The sequence below is a fragment of the Chroicocephalus ridibundus genome, chromosome 3 (genome assembly GCF_963924245.1).
Source record: "Chroicocephalus ridibundus chromosome 3, bChrRid1.1, whole genome shotgun sequence".
Taxonomy (NCBI): Eukaryota; Metazoa; Chordata; class Aves; order Charadriiformes; family Laridae; genus Chroicocephalus; species Chroicocephalus ridibundus.
The window spans coordinates 97,627,743-97,652,636 of NC_086286.1; positions in this window are offsets into that span (position 1 = coordinate 97,627,743).

A 24,894-nucleotide genomic window follows, 5' to 3' on the forward strand; every position below is an offset into this window, starting at 1 on the left:
CAACATAAAGCATTTTATGCCTCAAAAACATTTCAGGATCATTGTCTATTGTTATTTGTGGTGTAGTCAAGCTGCTTGTGTTTTCCTGGGGTTGAATGTGTTCAGCTTCCCATCTGGACCACACTCTGAATTCCTGCAAAGCCCATTACCTCCCGTTTGGTTTGCTGTTGTTGTTTGATTAACTGTTTCCACAAAAGTTGCTCTTGTGATAGTTGGTAAGCCTGGTGTTTGGACAATTTTATATTAACCACACCCCTGTACCCCCTGGAAATAAGTGGCCTGAGTGTTACTCTCTGAGTAATTTGTGTCTTCCCCTAAATTGTCATAGTACTGTGTGAATGGCTGGGGTCCTATATCTGCAGACGGAATTAGGGTCTGGACTGAGGCCCTGATTCAGGCCATTGCCGTGTATAACCCCTTATTGCACAACTGGATGCACATATAAATATGGAATCTTGCTACATTGTCAAGCTCTTTGCTTTCTTGCTGTCTGAAAGTCTCTTTTTTTCTCACCCCCTCTAGGCCAAGCATCCTAAGGGGATGCCTGCCTTTGTCTGTGGTTTGATTCTGTGTGTCTTTAGAGAATTTCCTAGATCTGAATAGGAAGAAGTAACTTGACCCCCCAGCACACTGCAAAATAAGTTCTAATTTTTTAATAACACTTTAAAAAATATGAATGACTATACTTTTATGTAATAGGATATGCAAACACAACCTCAGATCACCCTGAATTGTAAAAGGGCATGTGCAACACCAGCTCAGAAATAGGTAAAACTAATAAGTATAATCATTCTGCCTCTAAATTAAAGCAGGGACAAAGGTTTAAATATCAGTCAGCCAATAAATTGCAGATTTGCAGGGTCTAATTCCTGTATCAGAGAACGACTCTTTAGGTTCTTTCGATTAGTGCTTTATAGAAATCAGTCATGTGTTATATGATTTGCATGTTTTCTTGTATCAATTATTAACTTTCAAACTGATTGATGAATTCTAGGTACAATCCTAAGCTGAGGTTCCATTTTCACAGAATCACAGACTCATAGAATCATAGAGTGGTTTGGGGTGGAAGGGACATTTAAAGGTCATCTAGAACAATACCCCTGCAATGAGCAGGGACATATTCAACTAGATCAGGTTGCTCAGAGCCCCATCCAACCTGACCTTGAATGTTGCCAAGGATGGAGCATTTTACCACCTCTCTGGGCAACCTGTTTCAGTGTTTCAACACACTCATTGTAAAAAATGTCTTCCTTCTATCTAGTGTAAATCTACCCTTTTTTTGGTTTAAAACCATTACTCCTTCTCCTATCAACACAGACCCTGATAAAAAGTCTCTCTCCAATGGGTTGGGCAGCATCTCTGGACATCACCTAGTCCAACTGCTGTGCTCCCAGCCAGGGTCAGCTACAGCAGGATGTCCAGTTGTTTTCTGAATATCTCCGAGGATGGAGACTCCACAACCTCTCTGGGAAACCTATTCTAGAATTCAATCACCTTCTCAAAAAAAAAAAAAAAAAAAAAAAAAAAGAAAAACAAGAAAAAAAAAGTGTTGTTTAAATGGAATTTCTTGTATTTCAGTTTGCGCCCAGTGCTCCTTGTCCTGTCACTGGGTACCACAGAGAAGAGTCTGATTCCTTCATCTTGACTCCCTCCTATCAGGTATTTATAAACATTAATGAGATCCCCCCTGACACTTCTCTTCTCCAGCCTGAACAGTCCCATCTCTTTTACCCTTCCATTGCACATCAGATGTTCCAGACCTTCATCTCCACGGCCCTTCACTAGTGTTGCTCTGTTATGTCCATATCTCTGTTATACTGGGGAGTCCAGAAGTGGACCCAGTCCTCCAAATGCCAGTGAGGTGCTGAGCAGAGGTAAATGATCACCTCCCTCAAGCTGTTGTCAGTGTTTTTCGTAATGCAGCCCAGGATGCTGTTCACCTTCCTTCTTTCAGAGCACATTGCTGATTCATTTTATTAATTTCTTATTACATTGGGATGCTTAGTTAAGAATTTAATTTATTTAATGTGGTGTCTTAGTAATTGCTGATAAAACTTATGAGCAACATTCTTGTATTTTTCTTCAAAATTGCAATGAAGGCTCTGAGAGGTATCCATTACTATGTTTACAGTCACCTGTATTTTTTTCCAGGGTTGCCTGTTTTGAAGTTTCTGAAGGATGTGTCAGTGTCAGGGGAATTATATAGCACGCGTGATCTTAGTGAACCATGCATGGCTTACAGGTTTTAGCTTTAACGTTTATTATGAGGACCTGACAAAGTTTTTATTTCTCCATCTGGCTTTTTATTGATATGTTGCTGGACAGGTACATTTACCTGCAATAACTGTGACGGTGGTCACATTGGTTGTAATGACATGTCTTCCTTGTTGAAGGAAGGCACGTTACAGAAGAATTTCAGAGGAAACATTTTGGACTGGACAGAGTAATATAAATTTCAAATTGATAGCTTCACTCCTGCCACGTAACACATCTTTCCTACACTAAAATATTTCTTTATCCTTCACATATCACTCTTATTCCACCACTGGGGAATTCCTTACTGACCCATTCAAGATTGAAAACTGGAGTTACTCAGCTACTCATACTAGTAAAACGTATTGTAAAACCAAACTAAAATGTCATTATCCTTCTTCCCTGTATATAGCCAATATGGAATGTCCTCTATGTTTCATGAAATCTATATTTATGGATCAGAGATTTATTTTATTTTGCTTTTATTTTTTTGAAAGAGGGTAGAAAAAAGGAAACTCTGAGCCAAATCATGTCACAATTTTACTGACAGCATGAAATTGTCTTGCTGTCCCAGAGGTTAATAAGAAAAAAAATCTCTTATCAGACATCAAAGAAAATGTAGAATTATCACAACAGCCAGCAATATTCTTTCATTCTATAATAATAAACAGTGCACGTTGCTACAGGAAACAAATGTACCCAACTGAATAGATAAATCCATAAATAAGAGCAGATTTTTTGCTTTAGCTAAGAAGCAAACTGAAAAATATTCTGTATGTGGCTGGAGCCAAACTGTGGTAGTAATAGTGAGCTTTACTAGAAACCACACTGCTTTTAGTGGTTCTTTAGCACTATCCACTAACGCGTTATGGAAACTTGCAATAGAAAGCAAACCCCTGGTTGAAGAACTCTCTGTTTTAAGAGAAGAGGAATACAGAACACTGACAGATATTATTTTCAGTTTAACTTCATAGATAGCAAGGAAGCCGAAATTATCAGGATCCAATAAAAGGGTTCAGGCCCTTTCAGCAGGCCTTAGAGAGAATGTATTGCCTAAATCCAAAATGGTGTTGCTGAGAAACCATTCAATTGCTGCTTAGGTCTGGAATTTTGTAAGCTTTGCATGCATTTTTTTTTCCTTTACTTTCCCATACTTAAGAGTTGCATCTTTGCACCTTCTTGAATGAGCACTGCAACCACTATCCTGATAGTGGAAAAGAAAATGTTTCTTCTGGATGGGTTTTGAAATAAATGAGTGAGCCCTGACAACACTCAAGGATCAAGGATATAGTTCACATTTTCATGGAAGGGTTCTATGCTATGAATGCTGAGTACTTCCATGTGTCTTCATAAATTCGCGTGGGTAGAGGAGTGAGGTGCTGGATGCACTCTGTTCTTGGTGTTTTCTTAGAGACTGGTCTGTTTCATGCTGAAGCAAACTGCCTTCCCAGGGCCTGTTCAAAGGTGCCAAACTCTTGGCCAGGACTTTCAGTGCTTTCCTTGAGGCAGGTGGCTAAACGCCAGGGTTGGGGAATCTCAAGCAGCTTGAGCAAAAGGTAACTCAAAAAGAATCTGTTGAATATCCTTCTGAACCTTAAGTCTTTGCTTTTTCCATGAATTATCTTAATCCTCAGTGTGTACAGGCCTTAAAAAGATCTGACTTCTTTTCCTGTCATAAAAAGCCTAATAAACCTTCTTTTTGATTCAAGGATTTTATTTCATTTCAGATTTCTCACTTTGAAGATACTCTTTTAATTGCACTTGATTTTGGTTTGCTGACATTTTGCTTCTCAGTTCCATTTAGCATCAAAGAAAACACTAAACAAGCTATCAGGACTTAATCTGAACTTTCAATAATTTTTAAAACAGCCTAGCCCTTGTAATGCCAGAAATAAGCTAGGACTGCACTTTCCTAGTTCTAGTACTTTTTTACCTTGAATGCAAATGAAGTCTCCGAGCCTTTTCCTCTAGAATTGTGATATTTAACATTGTTATCACACCAAGAAATAAACAATTGTTTAAGGAAATGGGTGAGAGTTGTTCTCAGTGCTACAGTGCTGAGTCAGTCATGCAGAACTAATTTCCTGGCTGTCTCTGAATGCACATAAAGCTGCTCTGTAGCTGCTGCTGACAATGAACTAGTGACTGGAAAAAGGAATCTTAAACACAGTCACATCTCTTGACTGTTAAAATCTTTTACACAAAGCATGCTGATCTAATGTACTGTAGTAAGCGGTATCCTTTTTTTTTTTGAGTGTTAGTAAAAGAAGTTTTGATACCTGAAACTGTTGCTAAGTAACCAAATGCTTCCAAAATATATCTTTCTCGCTAATAAAACTGGGTTCGTTTTCTGCTAATGAATGTACTTACATTGCAAATGCAACCCGGGGTATTGCATAATGGGAAAAATATCTTAACAATAGAAGATTATCACGCATAACTGAGGATGTCTCATTCATGTGGGGAGCATATTACAAGTCACTTAATCAGAAAATCTGTATTTGAATAAAACTGCCCAACATTTTAGAAGCAAGACGTAAATGGCAGTAAGCTGCCTTTGTAAAAAGGGGCTCTCTTGTTTCTTTAGATACATCATATGGTGCAGAAAAAGAGAACTGATGCCTGTCCTTAATATATGATATTTAAAGCATTCTCACAGATACTTTTGCTTTCAGAAATAAAGTGAATTTCATAAAATGGTGTTTCAGCACAAAGATCCTCAGAACAAAAAAATTCCCAAACAATCCACCAAAAGTAAGAGAAAAATTAAATGCATTCATGTACACAGATTAACTAAGATTGCAAGAAAACAGAAGATGCTCACATGTAGCAATACTGCTTCTAGCTTAATGCTATCTAGTGCTATTCTTCAGATAAACTTTAACGGTTGGGAGAAGATGAAGGTGGGAGGAAAGGCGCTCAAATCCAAGTTTGCAGTGTTACAGCCCACACAGGGATGTAAATGAAGATTTGGACAGAGGATCTGCTCAGTGAAGCAGAAGGTTTTACTGCCCTCTAGTAAAATGCGGTTACAAAACTGTCTTTCAAAATGTATGCATGCTGAGTAAACCTATTCAGTTATTGTTGCTGAAAATGTGATTAGTCTTGGATTGTCATCTCATTGTTTCCATAGTCAAATAATAAAACATTTACATTCAATCTAGACTGACTTATTTTTGAATTAAGGAAAATTGCAATAATGAAGCACCAAAGGAAGGTCTCTGTGGCTGCATATGCATGAACAAATCTTGTGCCAAATTTTCAGCACTGTTATTAGCAAGAACCTAAGTGGTGGCACTCCCTGGAAAAGAACAGAGTTTTCATAGCACAGTGCAAAAATTCCTGAGTCCTAACTACAGGGGAACTTACCCTGTCGTTAGCATTGTACCAGCACTAAATTAGCAGCTCAAGAGTGAGCACGATTTGTGTCCTTTAATTTCTGGCAGCAGCAACTCTGAGAATGAAATGGCAGCTGAACTCTTTACATGGTGCTTAGACAGCGCTGTAGAGAACTGGAAGATAGTTGCAGAGAAGTCGTAGATATTTAAAGGTGCAACACAAAGGAAAAAAGAAGTAAAATCATAGTTTTGTTGCCACACATATAGCTGTGCCATGCAGTGCTGTACTGCTGGATTATTACTAACAAGATGACATGAAAGGATGCGTGAGGCTGTCATCTTAAAAAGCCTGACACTGACGGTGATTGTTGTAACTGTGTACACTGTGACTCGTTAGGCAGTGCAGCCTCTGCTTCTCAAATGGCAGCAGGAAAAGCGCTTGGGAAAGGGCAAATACTAACTGCAGCCTCACAAAGTACCTAGTGCTTTCCTCCCTGCATCTTGGTTTTCTTTTTTTATTTATTTAGTATATTTTCCTCAAATATGAAGTACAAAACTAGCAAGTTTTTCAGAAGTCACATGGCCCCTCTGGGAAAATTATATTTGCAATTCTCGACATCAGTCACTGAAAGGTACAAATATTCTGTCAATCCTACCAGTGCTTTTGTATAAAGGAATGCTCAATCTCCATATATTCTTATTTATATAGCCCCATAAATATTCAAATGCCTGACAAAAATGGGGTTGGAAAAGGGGGAATATTTCTAAAGTAAATATAAATTAAAATAAACACAAGGAAATAGAAAGAGTTTATATTCATTCACAGAAAAGATGCAAGTAGAGTGTAGCATAGCTCATTTCTTTTCCTACTTCTTGACTTTCTCTGCCGGGGACAGACTGCAGGGTCATTATCTTGTCCAAGGGCTGTCACAGAGGAGGGACTTTGTGACCTGTCACTGTTCCGTTGTATACTGTCTCAAGGTCAACACATAACTTGAACCTAGAAACTCAGTCCAGTCCTATCTTGTTCATTGGTGGTGGTTTGGGATCACAGAACCACAGTTGATTTCCTGATATACTTCTTTCCTCTTGAGACCTGCTTGGATGTGGGTGAGAAATCAGGCTCTCAAGTGCTCCAATACCTTGTTCAATGTAGTAACAAATGTGAAAAGAACAACATTGTTGAAATATTTTTCAGCATTTGTTATGACAAGAAGGCTCTTCGGTCATTTTCCAGTCCAAATTCATGAATTCCTAGAAAAAGAGGTCTGGAAAGGGCTCTGGGAGACAACCTAATGCAAACTCTATATAGAAAGCAGAATCTATTGTACTTCGATCATTGTTGACAAATGCTGACACCTTATACCTCAAGGACAACCTGTCCTTGAAAGCCTCAAATAACAGCTACTCCAGGTACTCCAAGGTCTTTTCTATCTTCATTAAGTAAGATCCCTGATGAATCTTTCCTTTTTACTGCTCTCCTGTTTGCTAACTGCTTGGCTCTTTTTTATTAACTCCTTGGCTGAGTCCTGCTCCCTTAAAGGTGGTTTTACATTTAACTCTCCTAATGATTTATGCACTAAAGGAATATGGGGAAAAAAAAAGATACTGTTTGAGCATCCTGGGAATAACAACCTTACTTTTTTAAACACTGTAGTTTTATTTAAGATATATTTCTATCTTTTCACTTAAACTTTCTTAAATAAAACAACACAATATATTGATTTGAACTTGACAATTGTTCATTTGTTATGTATATTTCCACTGCCTTGTGTGTAATACAGGTATTGCATTATGATCATTTGACATCCTGCGGTACATTTGGTAGCATTATTTATTATTCTTTTGTTGATTTATTCTTATTGTTCTGGTACTGTGAGCATGTTTGTATTTTTGAGATATGTGAGTGCTTGATCAGATTTATTTCTATTGAGTTTTGTGCAATTAGGTAGGAGATGTGTTAGCGGCATTTATGTGTATGAAAGAAACTTACTGTTATATTAGGCACTTAAGACATATAAAACATGCCTTCCATGATTGTGAGTGCATCTTAGACAGCTCTGTGATCTTATATTTCACCTGAATTCTGAATGGACCTATATGTGCAATGGTGAAAAGCAAATACTTCACAGAGAGCTCTCAAAATTGGTAATACAGCCACCGCTGTCAACACAGTCTCCTCTAGGTTTCCTGTTAATGGAATCAAAACACTTTCCTCATAGCTCCATTCCAAGATACGACCCATATGTCTACATGTATTGTGTGGTAATGTAAAGAAAAAAGATAGACCATAATGTCTGTTTTCAGCTAAAATGATGACAGATTTCATCTTAAGTGAAAAAATCTCAATTTGTTTGAGTTCGAAGTCAGAACCTGAATACTGCATTGATAAAATGTGCTGGTGAGGCTTGGACATCTTTAGTTGCACTGTTTTTGGAAGTCACCATCACTTTTGGATGCAGTTCCAGATTTGTATTTCTCTCCCTTCTCCACACCCCCCCCCAAGTATTCTATATTCCATATTCTATATTCTATATTATTCTATATTCTATAAAGTAGAATAAGTAAATAATTAAAAAATAGAAGAGAGTCCAAAGAAATTCCAGGAATAGTTTTAATAATATTGTGATCGCAATATGGTCCATGCATTTCTTGTCCTTGGAGATATCTGAGTTTCTAAGCCCTCACCAGATCAAATTATGTGACAAGATCATAAATAGATCTGAATGATAAACAGGTTTCTATCCACACGTTATAAAGATATAAACAACTTCCTATTGTGAATCATATAAAAATCGCAATTTGTCAAAATTTTTTAGGAAAATAAAACTGCAAGGAAGTTTCCTTCCCCTCATGGTTGCTGCATAAGCCTAGGTTTCCTCCCTGCCCATTGAATATTTGATTTACAATTTTGTCCTCATGCACTAAGTCCTCCGTGAACATTTGATGAGGAAGGCACTGCTGTGCAAATGGGGAAACGCATATTCGCATCTCTGCTATGCCTGATTTAGACCAGAACAGTGATTTTCAGCCTTTGCTCTGTAGTCCCCTGTGGTTTGCAAAACAGCAAATAAAAAGGCAAGTCCACATATGCTGTACAACTGTACAGACATGTGAAATTTCTGAAGGGGTCCGTATCTCCTTTGAGAAATTTATGCAGGTAAACAAACTGAAAAAGACCGAAAAACTCTGGACTAGAAATTTGAGCAAGTCACTCTCAATGGTGTCTTAGTTCTCATGCTGTTTTGAAACTCACATGTTTTCTGGATGAAATTGTTTCACTTCCTAGGAAGGATAATGTATTCACTGAAGGGGCAGGGGCAAAGGCTGATAATGCCCTTGTCTTTGAAGTCTCCGCAAAAAATAGGTATGGAACTATTTAGACAAAGTTGAACAGCTTGAACAGATGCTTATCTAGAGCTTAGAGGCTGTTGTATTCTTTTCATTCCTTTTTTTTTTAAACTCAATGCTCTATAATAATAAAAGGAAATCTGATAAAAGACAAGGGAATGATGAAAATTAAATCACTTCTAGGAAAATGGTGAGATTCAGCTTTCTGTATATTTATGAATCCTGAAAGAATGCTTGGATGAAATCGACATCACCAATTCACTACCCTCATTCTCCCCCATACTGTGAAGTCTTTCCGAATCAGTAGCAAAAATAGGAATGATCGAATCAGTGCAGCTGTGAACATTACAAGATGCACACTCCAACAAACATAAAATGCGTGAGTGCCTGGTGAGCATTAGGAAATCTGTCACTATGAACAATTGAAAGTGACAAGTTTAAATAGACCGAGGAATTCCAGTGTTAACTTACTTCCAAACAAGATATTTTCAAAATCGTCATGATCAATATTTTTTACTGAAGATTAGCTGCGTGAAAAATAAGCTAATTTAAATTCTCTTTAGGTAAATGCAAAAAAAATGATTCTGGGGAAATTATTAAAAATGGAAAAATGGAAACAAGAACATTTCTGCACTGATCACTTTTTTTTTGCTAGAACATTCAAGAAAGCCTTTCCATACTGTAAGTGCTGGATGACTAGCCCCACTTTACAGCTCTCATGGGGTGATGAAGGTGCCTCGGCTAAAAAGAGTTCCCAGTTTTCTCTTGTCTTCTTGAAAGAAAGGGAAAACTCCCTCTTTGAGAAGTCTACCTTTTTCATCAATAACTTGTGAGAGTCCTATGTGTGACTGTTTCCATTCTGAAAGAGTTCAAGACCTGCAGAGAGAGCCCATCAGGCAGCTCCAGGAGCACCTAGAATATTGGCTGGCACAGAAAAGCAACAAGGGTGGGGGAGCAACCATTAAAAGCATTAGAAGTGTTTCCACTGTACAGTAATTTGTTCTTTTGTGAGTTATTTTAAGTTGTTTAATTCATGGAGAAGAAGATGGGAAATGATAATAAGAGCTAAGGACAACGGCACTGTCTTGAGACACCTGATACCACTCTCAATGGGCAGATAGATGATGTGAAAGGAAGAATAAAAATTATGTTTTTTTCACAGCAGCTCTAAGCTTCAGGGAACTGGTTAAATTGTTTTCTGTTACATTTTTGGGCATATTTTCATCTGCAAGTCATTTAAATGCCTACTACCCCTTCAGCACCTAATTTCTGCTTGTTTAGCGATGAAAATGGTTTTGTTGATTTTAGTCTTTAACCTGTAGTCTAAATGGCAAAAATAGAATACCAAGGAAATCTTTGCAATGTCTGTGAACATAACAAGGATAAAGTGTCCAAAAGTAAGTTTCTCTCTTTCCTACCACCTCCAGTATAAACCCTTTCTAAATGATCTGTGCACTTCCATACTTATAACTTTCTTACTTATGCTGCATGTTAGATGGAAGTGCTAACTTTAAAATTAGTCATCCTAATGTGCAAAGCACTGGAAAAAGATGGATGTTTTGAACATAACAGGCTTTACATTAAACTCCAGCACAGATTAGATGAATTGTGGAATTATGCCTAATACTCTTAAAGGGTTTTAGTGATCAAACACACAGTAGACCCATGCTGACATTAGGTCTGACACATCTAAGATATACATAATAGAGATCCAGGGCCTTGCAGACCTGCGGTTCTACTGGTTTATAGTCAAACTTTTACAATGTAAAAATGTTGACCCAAAATACCCATGTTTTTATGTAGTCATCAGTATCTGCAGTGGTATTTCTGGACAGTTCTGAGTCTCTGTTCTGTACCTACATAGTCCACATACCGTATGGTATACATATCAGCTGCAATACTGTGTAGTTCTCTTACGCTGTAAGTAGACTGGACTGTCACTTGCGAGTTATAGCTTATTGTTGATGTACTAAAAGTATTTCTGCCTTCACCATAAGACTTTGATGTGAAGTCTGCTATGATAACATATGAACTTCAATACATATCTAAAATTATATTTCTTGGGAGATTTAAAAGAATTTGTTTTATGGACCACTGGTTTGCTAGTGTTCACTTATGACTGAGGAAAGCCTTTTCCCATTCATCTTAGAGCTTTAGAAGTTAATCGTCTTATCTAAGCTATTCTCATAGACTATTTCATAAGATAAGGAAAGGTAACTAAAGCCCATGGCATCTAAGACAGATAAACTCCTGCCTGAAAGTTCCTGTCTCAGTCCAGGACTAGACTATTCAGCTAAAGTTACGTGAGATGAATCTCATCCATAGTATGAAGGGCAGCTACAGCAGAGCTTCAGATTCCTTAAGATGGGAAGTGTTCCTCATGCTTGCAGAGGAATCTGAGAGCTTTGGCTGCTGTCATGTCCTGGTTTGAGGTAAACAGAACCAACTTTCTGCTCAGTAATTTTACTTCTTAGCTAAGCCTCTCCCAACTCTCTGAAATTAAACACCATGTTGTGCAGAAAAATGTTCGTTCTCAGAGTGATGACCTGATTATGCCAAGGAATGATATGCAGAGAGGCTCTTGCTTATACTTATTGCTGTAACAACGAAGGTCAGCTAATTTTGTTATTTGCCCTGTTGGAGGGTTGGAAATGGAAAAGCGTAGAGGGGTCCCACCTGTAGGGAGGAGCGGACAGGACAGCTGACCCAAAACTGACCAATGGGGTATTCCATCCCATCTGCCTCATGCTCAGTATAAAAGCTGAGGGATCAAAACGTCATCCCTCTTTCTTCAATGGCCGACATCCAGGGAGTACCCTGTCTATTCATCTGCCTTTGATCCCAATCTGTGGGTTCCTGACTCCAACTGTGGATTCCAGTTCTCATCTGTTGCTAAGTCCAGTCTGGCACTTCCCCAGTGCCTGCCGGTGACGTCATCCTGAGAGCTTGATACCGTTTTGTATATATTGTATCTATTTCATTATTTCCTTTTTATTTCCTTTTTATTATATTATTAATATTTCATTAAAGTAGTTTAGTTCCTTCTAAACTTGTAAAACTCTTTATCTCTCCTCCTCCTCTCCTCGGAGTGAGAGGTGGGGGGAGAGCATCTAAAGCACGACATATCAGAAGTCACTGGGAATAGTTCAACACAGTTAAGTACAGTGAACCATGAAAAAGCTGGTAAGCTTGAGTTGCAAATAGATTAACTTTAAGTCAGGAACTGGGTGTGAGTTTTCACAGCAAAGAATGAAATTACATGACCATTTTAACTAAGAATGAGACTGCATGGAACAATAGTACTGTTTGGTGTTACAGACTATGAATTTGTGTATTTTAGATGTTTCTAAACAGTTTTATTGCATTCTACACCCTTATTATGTAAGGAGAAATAAATTGAAGAAACAAATATGTATTGGGTTTGGTAGTGGGGGGCCTGCAGGTGTGTCGTCTGTGAGAAGACATCAGGAGCTGCCCCCATGTCAGACACAGACAAATCCAGCTGGCTCCAAGATGGACTTGCCACTGGCCAAGGCCAAGGCAATCAGTAACAGTGGGAGCACCTCTGTGATAACGTATTTAAGAAAGGTAAAAAAAACTGCTGTGCAAAAGCAGCTGGGAGAGAGGAGTGAGAATAAATGAAAGAAACAACTCTACAGGCACCAAATTTGGTGAAAAAGGAGGGGAAGTAGGTGCTCCAGGTACCAGAGCAAAGATTCCCCTGCAGCCTGTGGAGAGGGCTGTGGTGGCACAGGTTATTCCTTGCAGCCCGTGGAGATCTGCTGTGGAGCAGATATCAACCTGCAACCTGTAGAGGACTCCACACTGGAGCAGGTGAATGTCCCTTAAATGAAGATGTGACTCGTGAAGAGACCATGCTAGAACTTCTGTCACGAACTACAGCCCATGAAAAGACGCTCAAACAGGAGCAGGTTTGCTGGCAGAGCTATGACCCCATGGGGGACCCACGCTGGAGCAGTCTGTTCCTGAAGGACAGCACCCCGTGGAAAGGACCCACGCCTGGGCAGTTCTTGAAGAACTGCAGCCCTGTGGGAAGGACCCATGTTGAAGAAGTTTGTGAAGGACTGTCTCCCATGGATGAGACCTCACGATGGAGTAGGAGAAGCATGTGAGGAGGAAGGAGCAACAGAGATTAGCGAACTGACTGCAACTGACCCCATTCCTCATGCCACTGCACTGTTTGAGGAGGTGGAAGAGTTGGGAGTGAAGTTGAATCTGGGAAGAAAGGAGGGGTGGGGGGAACGTGTTTTTTTTAGATTTGTTCTTATTTCTTATTAACCTACTCTGCTTAATTTGCAATAAATTAAATTATTTTTTCCCAAGTCCAGTCTGTTTTCCCTTTGACAGTAATTGGTAAGTGATCTCCCTGTCCTTATCTCGACCCATGAGTTCTTCATCGTATTTTCTCCCTCTGTACTGTTGAGGAGCAGGGGTGACAGAGTGGCTTTGTGGGCACCTGGCAGTAGGACCACAGGGTGGTCATCCCACCACAAAATAATAAAGAAATTGTTTCCTGAGACCAATACTGTGCAAAAGACGAGAGACAGAAAACCAACTTACAGGGGATGGGAATAAAGTCCCCAAAATGCTAAGGTCTCATCTATGCACAAGGCTATAGCAGTGTAATTAGATGTATGGTGCATCGTGGTATAGTTAATAATCTGAATCTGTCTTGATGAAACTAGGTTTAAACTTGCATAAAAATGTCTGTACATAACATACACTAGTTTAACTAAGACAAAAAGTGAAGACAATCCCATACAACATGATGACACAGATGACTAATTTCAGACTAATGAAAAACCAGTCCTTAAACAGTGCAAGATACAGAAGGTTTTCTTAGTAAATTTTGTAAGAATTTGTTCAGTCAAAAATGTCTGTGTTTATTTCTATATTTTTTTTCATTTTAAAATCTCTCATTCTTTATTACTTCTGTATTCACCCGGAGTACTCTATGACTCTTGATCATTCAGTCTGTGTGAGCCAGAGGAGACGTGACAGTAACATTTGAATAAAGAAATTGGAACATCTGAATTAGACTTCCCCTTGCAGAAACACTTGTCAGTTACTGAACTGATCCATTTTCCCTGTGAACTGATGCAATAAGGAATTTTAAACATATGCCATTGGAGTGCATTTCAAAGGCTGTTATTTCAACAATTTTATGTACAAGCCTCAAATGTATTTAACTTTGTCTTAATGCTGCATTGTTGGGCACTTGCTGAAATAAATTTGTGATACAACATCTATTACCTGCTTTACCAGTTTGGAATTTTGTCTATGTCTGACATCCTAAGTATTGATAAAACTGAGGATTTACTTGGGTAAAGGTTAAATTCTAAAGGCAATTTCATGGCTTTGATCTTTGTGCACCAGTCCCATTAACAGAGATAACAGATGCAATGAGGAATGGGAGTATGCTCCAACTCTGCCTTCATACTGTGAAACAAATTGAGGAAAATGATTTTGAGGAAATGAAGTAAAATAGGTTGATCTACAGAATATATAATATTGAATGCAATGTCTTATATTACGGGTAATGTATCACCTGCACTTTTTTGCCTGTTCCAGGGGTGGCTCACTTGCAGACCATACCAATCTGCATCACCCAGTAACAGGAAGAGGATGATTTCCTTAGGAGACAAGCAGGGGAGCTCTTCACACTTTGACATCATGGAAGTAGGTGCTTTAGGAATACTTCAGACAGGCAGATGAGATGGATTTTATCCTTTTTCAGAATTTTTTTCTGATATTTTTTGAGTAGCTTTTCTAATATGAATGTCAGAAAAGAGAATTGCTATTTCTGATGTCCATAAAAGAAAAGTATGAGTTAATTCTAGCACTTATTACTATTTCTAGAATGAATTTTGGTCTTAGTAGCATATTGCACTGGCTTTTTTGTAATTAGGTGCCATTAAAAGAGGATGTCTATCAAAATGTTAACAAGGATGGCAGTCAATCTCTGTCATTTATTGAAAGCAAATACATTTACAAGTTCCATCATAAATCTAGGTCAAGTAATGAGATTCTCAACTTATTTTCCATAAAGTAGTTATTACATTATGCAGGCAAAATGGCATGGTACACAACAGTTCAATTTCATCAGCTCTTCACACAGCAATGAAATCAGAAACCAGTACTGTTTAAATTTTGATTTATTTCATTGTCATCTATTTGCCTGGAATATATACATACATGGAATATTTTGGCAGAATATATGTTAAAAAAACCAGAGAATTCTCTTATTTCTGCTGAAATCCAAGCAATAGAATTTTAAACTCTTCTTTAAGAAAAAATGAAGTATGTACATTTTTAATATTTCATTTTGAAATGCTGAAATTAGTATTTTGAAATTAATACTACTGTCAGCACTCTTACGCTGACATTAATACACATAAATAATGTGTAGAGCCAAATGATACAGAACTGCTTTTTGGATCTGCTGACTTTTAGCGAGCAGTTCTAAATATGAAGAAACGTCCTTAGGCTTGCTAAGTGTTTGATAGCGGTTAGAACTTGTTTCCTCTCCATGTCCTGATATAATTAACCGTTTAATGCAACTTTGAGCTCAAGGTGAACTTTCTAAGTGCTGGGCTATAGAATAATATTTGCCATCTATCTCAAAAATGTTTAGGTATTTTTTAAAGACCAGTTTTCACTTCAGTGTCTGAGGAAGCCACGTAATGGTAAATAGTTTTCTTGTAAGTACTTTCAGTGCAGAGGCAGGAACTTGTGGCTCATCTTCCAGCACTGATCAATCATTGAGCAATCAGTTGGTGTTTAGGGAATTCATATAACTAGTGTGAGATGTGGTTTCAGATTCCCTCAACTGGAAAAAGGAACTGAAATTGATTGTTGCTCCTGAAGGTGTGCTCTGCTCACACAACAAGCAAAGAGCGTAACGTCCTCCAAAGTTTTATAACTCAAGTCATCTTTCTTCTCATTTCTTCCACCTACAATTATGAGGAAAATTTAGATTAAATTGGGAAGTAATTTGTGGAGAAAAGAGTAGGCTTTTTAAATGATCATACTGTTGAAGAAGAAATTCTTCCCCAATACAAGACCATACTCGTCTGTATGGCTCTATTTACATCTATACTGAATGTTAGGGTTAATTGTAAATTTACTTTTATGCCTATAAGTGCTGATTATGTGTAATCGACGCCCAACAGCTGAACGTACCTCAAATTCAGCACTATGTGGAGTGTCCTAATGCAAGGTAGCAATGTCTACTGGCCCTTCCTGCTGTGTATGGAATTTAAGCATATATTGAAAGTTGTAAATGTAGTAAATCCTGCAATGGTGATTCTGCAATTTCTTGGTCCAACATTTCTATTTTTCTACACACTTTTATTTCTTTTTCTTTTTGTTGTGAGTAGAGCAAGTGGGGAAAGGGAAAGGTCCATTCTAAAAGGACTCTGAGGAGCAGAGTGTGGACCACTGTAGGGTTGCCCCAAAGTAATGGGTGTGAAAATGTGGATTTTGTGTCTTAAATCAGATGAAGATGACCTTCAGATTACACCCTGGGCATAGCTGTGTGCTATATCACTCAATGGATGTTGCTTCTGAAAGGTGTTACCAACTGCTTTGCTCTGCTTAGGTGAGCAAAACAGTCAGATTGGGCCTGATGTTTATGCACTATGTGTTCATTTTTGGCATAAACTCGGTTTAATGTTTCCATTGTACATATCTTTTCTGCTCTTTTTGCATTCTGTATAAAGAGTGCATAGAGACAATATTGTGAAATTGAGGAAGAATAGTAAATCAGTTGGTTGATTTTAATATAGTTTCTATCCGGAATATTTTTGGACTCTTGAATTAAGCATCTGAATATAAGTTGTATTTTCCCTATGTAGTTCTATGTTTGAAATGCTGGAAGCAAGCTACAATTTTCTGGATTCACAGTGCACCAATACAGATCAATATTACCCTGTCTGAATATATGTTATATCCTGGCTGAGTACACAACACCAGTTGGAAGCTCTCCTACAACCAGATTCAAGTACAGATACTCATTTATCACCTAAGTAAATTTATAATTTGGGTTTAAATCACCTTTCTTCTTTTTTTTTTATTTATTTTCTGCCCAGGAAACAGGAATTTGATGACTTGCTGAAGGTTTCAGGAAGCCCCAGAGAAATGACTGCTGTGCTTCATGATCAGGTATTTTGGACACACAGAATTTATGTACTGTAATAAACATGATCTGGCTACCTAGATACACTGCTGTTTGCAGTTTTAATGGCTGAAGGGCAGAAGCAACTACAGGGCTCACAAAGTATATGATGGCATATTCTCAAGCATATGGTGTCCTTTCTGGATGTTCCTCTTGAGTTTTGCTGTGAAGAGGATTAAAGGAGAAAAAAACCCATATTTCCTTGGCTAAAATTCTGCTCACTCATAGGGGAAAAAATATCCTATCCCTACTGACAGAGCATTGTAACCCTACAGTGAGAAACTTGTGCCAAACATTATTCCTGTTGCAAGGATTTATGAATAGTAGATCACAAGTTGATACTGACCATCTGAAACACAATAGTTGGTGACAACTCTGGATATTAAGTGTTACAAAACTGGAGAAATTTTGAAGGAAGTTTTTTGAGAAATTTTGAAGGAAACTTGTTCTTTCAGAACTGGGGGAGAAAAGCAGAGAGTGGTGTCAGAAGGATCAGGGAAGTAATCAGGAATGAGGCTTGAGTGGAATATAATGACGTCTGAGAAAGAAACACCGATGTCTGTAACGCCTGCTGTCAGTTTGCCCCCCACTGCTGCGGTTTTAGTTGCTCATGTAAGGGGGTCCAGATTTGATACACTCCAGCTGTGTCACCTTGACTCAGACTGCTGAGACAGAGCTGTGAGACCAACCGTCTGCAGAGAGATAAGAAAGGTAAAAGCTGCAGAGTGGTAGGACTGCTGATCTGCGGCTAAATACTAGTGGTCTTCTATGTGCATTGGCCAATAAGTAAATGCTTTGTAGATATGAGTTATCCATATTCCACTTTCAGAGTCTTTTTGTGCCAGGCTGATGATGCCCAAACAAATTCACTATAAAAATATTTTGTAGAGGTTAAAGGGTGATTTTGTTATTATGCTGGGAAGCCAACGTGCATATTTAAGAAAGTAGCAGCATAATAGGAAAGGAACATGATTTTGTAAGAAGTGATTTACATTTGTAGAATTAAAAAAAAAAAAAGGAATTTCATCTAGCAGGAGCAGAAGGTACAGTAAGTGTCCCTGGGATGGATGAAGAATCTTTTTCTGCAGCCGTACATCTAGAAGAGCTCTGATGCTCAGAGCTATCTGACATTAAATCATGTCATGCAGAAGTAAACACCAATTGAAAAAAAAATCATTAATGTTTTTAATTAGGTTGTCTTGAATTCTCATCTGCATTCTGAAAGCAAAGGACTTATTTCAGTAAAAGTCATGGCCAGCTTCTGTAGCAAGGAAACTGGCTGTACTCTAACTGAATTGGGCCCTAAATTTGTTGCTTGGCAAGAGCAGGGAAATGTTTTGCTCTGGTGTCTGACTCCATTGGCAGTGGTACTTGTTAATCACACAACCCATTACAACGGACTGTACAAGGAGGAATCTCAAAACCACCTTATTGCTGAGCTAGAGGCTATAAAGTGCAGTCTTTTCTACTAACCAGATTTGTGCTCTGTTGTGTTTAATGGTAGTTGTGCCAGTCCATGATTACTCACAAATGGTGACTAGAGACTGTGGCTGAGAACCCTCAGTGTGAGTGCAAGAAGGGGAGGACCTCAGAGCTCATGTTTTGAAGCAATATTTAGGCTAGCTTAACACCGAGCAATAAAATGAAGACAGTAACATGGAAAACGGAGGCTAAAAATGTTTAATTACTTTACCCTGATCACCCTGCTCTCTTCCAAGTTGGCAAGTAGGAACTGGAACTTGCCAAACGTGTTTTATTTTTAAATCTTTTATCCATTGGCAAAACTGCATATTGCATCAGACTTCATAAATGTGTTTTACAATTTTGTATGGTTTTCCAGCCTGCACATACCTCTGTGTTCATGTGCACATACTTAGGGAACTGACACATACAGGGACAGCTCTGACTTTGGGTTTTGTGGAGGTCCATCCCCCCACTGAATTTTGTAACTCTAGGTAAAATCATGCTTCCCACTTCACTCAGTGCAGTAGCAGCAGCAGCAATGCTAGCACTAAGCCTAGCGCTGCAGCTCACTGGAGAAAGTACTCTCCACCCATGCAGTAACCCTTGGAAGGAAGGAATCCCCCACCACCAGCACCTTCCAACCCTGCAGCTAGAAGGCTCAGGAACTACCCACATGTACAGTGTTTTTATGAGTATGTTGGGTGCTCTCTCTAAACAGTGCTCTAGGATCTCATTTAAGGTGTAGCAGAGCATGTGAATATAAGTAATATTGAAATACTGACAATAACAAAGCTTAGTCTCATAAAAACCTCAAAATCTGGTAGTGGAATCAGAGCCCTGGCACAGCACTGCCTGACTCTTTTTCGTCTGGATGGGCATCACTGCAGCTGTGCACACTTTCATTTACACTGCCCATTTCCTGTGATGCTTTCTATCACACAAACAACACAACTAGCAAATAACTCTAATATTTTTTTGTATATTAGCATTCTAGTGATTTAAATGCAGGTATTGGCTAATAAGCAAGTATCTGATGGCCAGTAGCTCAATGGAATGTAATCTTACTCACATAATTTAATTACTTTCAGTTACTTTTCCATTTTCGTGTTCAACAGGAAGTAAAATGGGACAGTAGCTGTTTTTACAGGAGGTGGGGGAGAGCATCTGTCGTTCATTTCAGTGGCCAGTCTGGCCCAAACCACGACAAAGGTATTTGAATTGCTTTTTTGGAGTGGCACAGGTGAATGTCACTTCATCACTAAAGAGGTTGAGCTAACTTTCTAGAATGATTTCTGTGCACAAATTTTCAGTTGCATGCATCCCTGGATGTGCGCTTCCACACAGCGTAGCATGGTCCAAAGGTAACAGTAATTCTTTGTATTACTGTTGTGACTGAAATGTCCTTTCATCGTTACTATGCCCTATCTGATCAGCAGAGAAAGTAGGAAGTGTCACAGGCTGTAAAAAAGACCATGACTTAAAAATAAAACCAATGTGCTGAGGAAGGTGGGTTCATGTAGTTAAGCATAGTTTTATTTTTTACAAAAGCTAATTATTTATTCCCAATATTTGGCGCAAAATATCGTCCTACAAAATTAATCATTCACAATTTTAAACATTTGGCAACTACGAATCAAGATTAACAAAGGGACTTTAGTGATAAAAAGCACGGACTTGTTTTGAGAGCACATGTTTTTCCTCTCAGATGAGAAAGGAAATCAGACATGTAGCTAGGAATTTGATTTTAGTTTAAGTTTTTTTAAAAGCACTTATGTATGTGTAGATATGTATATATATATGACTGTATGTGGATGCATGCATATAGAATCTATCTCTAATTTTGACATTATTTTGATTTTTATCTTAGATTTTAATACAGTTCCTTTGCATATTCCAACAAATGACCAATGTATATTGCAATCATGTCAGTTCTGTATCCAATTTAGCTTTCAAATGTTCAGGAGGCTGAATCGTAGTTATCTTAAAAAAACACATTTCTTTTCATTACCTGTCAGACTGGCTGTGCTCTATAGAAGCACTATGGTCGACAAAGTCCAGGAAGAATGCATTCCTGTGCATTCCACATCATATTAAGTGCTCTAAGACTATATTTTCTTAGCTACTAATGACCCACATGTTTCATTCAGATTCTATGATTCTTCTTTTTCTGGTAATCATTCTACAGTGGACAGAAATATTGGACAGTAACATTTATCATTGACAAATTAAATAGGGGAATGAGTGACCAGGAATACAGAATAAAATACTTGGATATCCATAAATCATTATTTTTTTAACCTTTCACAAGATAGGATTTCCTAGATATAAAGGAAAGTGATTTGATATATTTGATATATATAGATCAACAACATGCTTTGCCTTTTATGGCAAAACCTTGTCTTGTCATGAATTCCCATGTATAAAATAGGGAACGCTTGGACTCTATCAGAACTGAGATATCAATATATCCTAATTCTAAAGGTCAAAAAGCATGGAAATTTGAAACCACACATGGTGTCCAAGAAGAAACTTTTTTTTACAGAACCTTGAGTTCTTCCAGGCTTACAGCTTAGTGAAACAAAGTAAAGCAAGTTTAACATGGACACAATATTGTGACATAATAAACACAGAGTTTTCATTGCTCCTTTCACCTATGTTTAGGTGAGGTGGCTCATCTGAGGTGGCTTAGGGAGGTTCAAAATTATTTTTAAGAATTCTTTGTGAAAGATTTCTTTTGAGATTTTCAGGTACAGGCCCAAAATTTGAATCGGTCTCCTATAGGGTCCGTGCATACCTGACAGTCCCATGTAGATGTCTTGGAGACCCTAGGATATTGCAAGTGGCATTAGAGATTTGTGTTTAGTCAACTATATTGTCTTTTTTTGATAGATTTTATGACATTTAACTTTACCCATCAGAAAGACAGAGGAAGGATTCAATTCCATGTTGATACCTAAATTAGGTATCTACCTCTGTCGTGTGGCATATATATCATTCCTGTGCAGATATCTCAGACAATTTAGGACATCTCAAATGTCAATAGGTGTAATTTTGGCAACTGGATATGGCAATTCAGTTGCCAGTACTTCTAATGAAACCTAGTTGATTCAGACTTAAGTCCAGTTTAACACATGCCAGTACTTATTTACCTATTGGTTTCATTCTGGCCAATTTGGATATCTGCTTTAGGCTGTCATTAACCCTTTCTGGAGTCAACAGACTATGGAGAAAGCTTATAAAATTAAGACTTCTCCAGACCTTAAAAGTTTAAGATAAGTTTAAGTTAAAGCAAAATACTTATTTTTTAGATAGTTTAAGAAAAATAAGATAAATTCACGTTTTCTGAATATTTCTTCTGTGATTAGGAAAGACAGTAGCATTACTTGTAGTGATTCACCATCGTAAATTTACAAATTAAACCCAAATGTTATAATTTTCAAAGACGCAAAGAGTTTTCTTTCAAAGTAATTTTTTTTTTGGCAAAATTTTCACCTCAATAAATGACAGGCTGAGAGACTTGTGGTTGTTCAGCTTGGAGAAGAGAAGGCTCCAAGGAGACCTTATAGCAGCCTTCCAGTACCTAAAGGGGGCCTACAGGAAGGATGGTGAGGGACTCTTTATCAGGGAGTGTAATGAAAGGACACAGGGTATTGGTTTCAACCTGAAAGAGGGTAGATTTAGATTAGATATTAGGAAGAAATTCTTTACTGTAAGGGTGGTGAGGTGCTGGAACAGTTTGCCCAGGGAAGTTGTGGATCCCCCATCCCTGGAAGTGTTCAAGGCCAGGCTGGATGAGGCTTTGAGCAGCCTGGTCTAGTGGGAGGTGTCCCTGCCCATGGCAGGGGGGTTGGAACTAGATTATTTTCAAGGTGCCTTCCAACCCAAACCATTCTGTGATTCCATGAAATCCATTTTTCCCCTTTTCTGTTCGGGCAAAAAGAAAATGCTTACCCAAAAGTATGAAGACACATCCTCCCCCCCCACTTATACACACACACTTATAATGAACGACTTCTATAAGCTAAATGTCTCAAGCTAAAAATACTAAAAATAGACACTTTAATGCCAAGACTGTTGGATGAAAAAGTCTACTGTTTTGTAGAAAGTAGTTTTTTGTAGAAAAAGTCTACTAAAGGCTAAACCACTGACACTGTCAAAAGAGCTGAGCTATCTTCTGGACACTGTAGTTGTTGTGATACTTCTGAAACATATCAGAGACAGTAAAGTACCTAGTCCCTTATAACACATAAAAAAAAAAAAAGAATTAAAAATCAAGAGAAAGCATTATTTTCATTCTGAGCAGTTCATTCTTCATTATATTTAAGTCAACTGTTGACCTTACATATACATAGAAAATTATAATTTCTGAGAGCTCTGACTTGTTTTGCCATTTCCCACTGGTGCAGCGTATGAGGTTACTGCCCTAGCTCTCTGTCCTAAGCAGGCAGTATATCTGTTTCTCATTGCTGCAGTTCACAATTTGGTATATGAACTGAAACAACTGCTGATTGCAATTATCATCCTAGTCTCAGAACTGCAATGCCACGTAAGAGACACATTGCCTATTCTGTGTCCCTGCAGTAGGGTAACAAGCAGTTGAGTATTGTAACCTCTTAGTAAATTGCAGCATAAATATAAAGATAACAGGTCAAACCCCTGGCAGACATCTCACTTAGGGTATAAAAAACAACAAAAAACCTGCAAGCCACACCAAAGCAACAAAGTGTCATACAATTTTTTTTTTTCAACGGAAGGATCAAATAAATTAACTTCATATCGTAGAATAACAAAGCAGATGGTAATAAATGCCAGGCTGTCTTCAGAACACTGGTGAGAAAGGTCATCCCCTAGTTCAAACAATTTAAATATGTAAGTCACACAATTTTCTCAATAGTCTTGATAACTCCTTGAAATAAGGAGTTTAGAATTGATGAATAACTTGGTAAATTCATGGGGACTGGCTTTGCTCTTTCCAAAAGAAAATAATTTGAAAATTTTGTTTCACAGACTGTTTGGAAAATTGTACTCTTCAATCCCATTCAGACTAAAGAAAATTTCAAAAAGATTTGAATTTTCTGTGAAACAGAAAATTTAACTTTGGACTAACTTGTTGAAAGCTACACTTAAAATATGATCTGCAGCAGCAGCCTTTTCAGGTATAATCCCAGTAAAGATGGACTGTCTTGCCATCTTCTTGGAGTTTTATGCAATAACATTTTATTCATTAAAGCTAAAAGGAATAATGAAGTGACTTTATGAAAGATAGATGCCAGAAGACAAACGTGGGAAACACGGAAAGATGATGAGGACTTATTTAGAATAAAACCTCTATCCTCTGTTTAATTATAGTTACTGTCCATTTTAAAATAACTTCAGTTAAGCAAAAGGACAAAACTACATTATTCACCCTTCTGTTTTAGAAGGGTCTGTTGTGCTCGTTATTAATTATGGCTAGTATAACAAACATGCCTGGAAGAAGCACCTCAAATAAATGATCAGACACATAGAAAAAAAAATGACCTGTTTAAATGTCAAGAAATCACACATTTAATTAGCGAGCTTGTTATTTCTCACAAGGAAGATTATCAGATGACAGCATTCATATTTTAATTAGGAGAGAATACCTTTGGACTCTTCCTCAGGCAGAGTAGGAAATTTGTCATGCAAGCTGATTTTCTTTGCGAACTGTTCTGCTCTGACTGTAGGCCCAGACTCTCCAAGGCAAAACTGCACTGAAATCGATAGCATAGGTACCTGAATAACCTGGAGAAACCTGGACACTGTCTTTGACAGGAAAATGCATAGAAGACTATCAAAGGGTCTCTTCTAGTTGAGGGGAGTTTTTTTGACGACTCAACAGAGTCATAATTTTGCTCATAAACCTAATTTGACTTCGGGTCTGTACAGTTTCCATACTCCACTGGTCTTCAATTTTTATTACTTCAGCTAGCTAGCCATTTACAATCGGAAGACTAATTCAGCACCCATTTATGGTCACTTTTGTTCCTTATGGTTTTAGTTGTCTTTGACTCCAGCAGAGTGAAATGGCTGCACGCTTCCCTCACCGCTGCAGCAACATCCATTCACTCTTTTTCTTTAGTCTCCATGGCTTATGTTCTCAGCTCATTTCTGAGCTATGTGTCTGTGTTCTTCTATTCAAGCAGCTAACAAGCGTTGTGGTCATTCATTTCTTGTGACACTCTTTGATGGGTTTCACTTTGAAGACTTTAACTTCACTTTGGCTTTTCAACATGAAATTGAATGTTCCACTCAGTCTTTAATATACCAGGT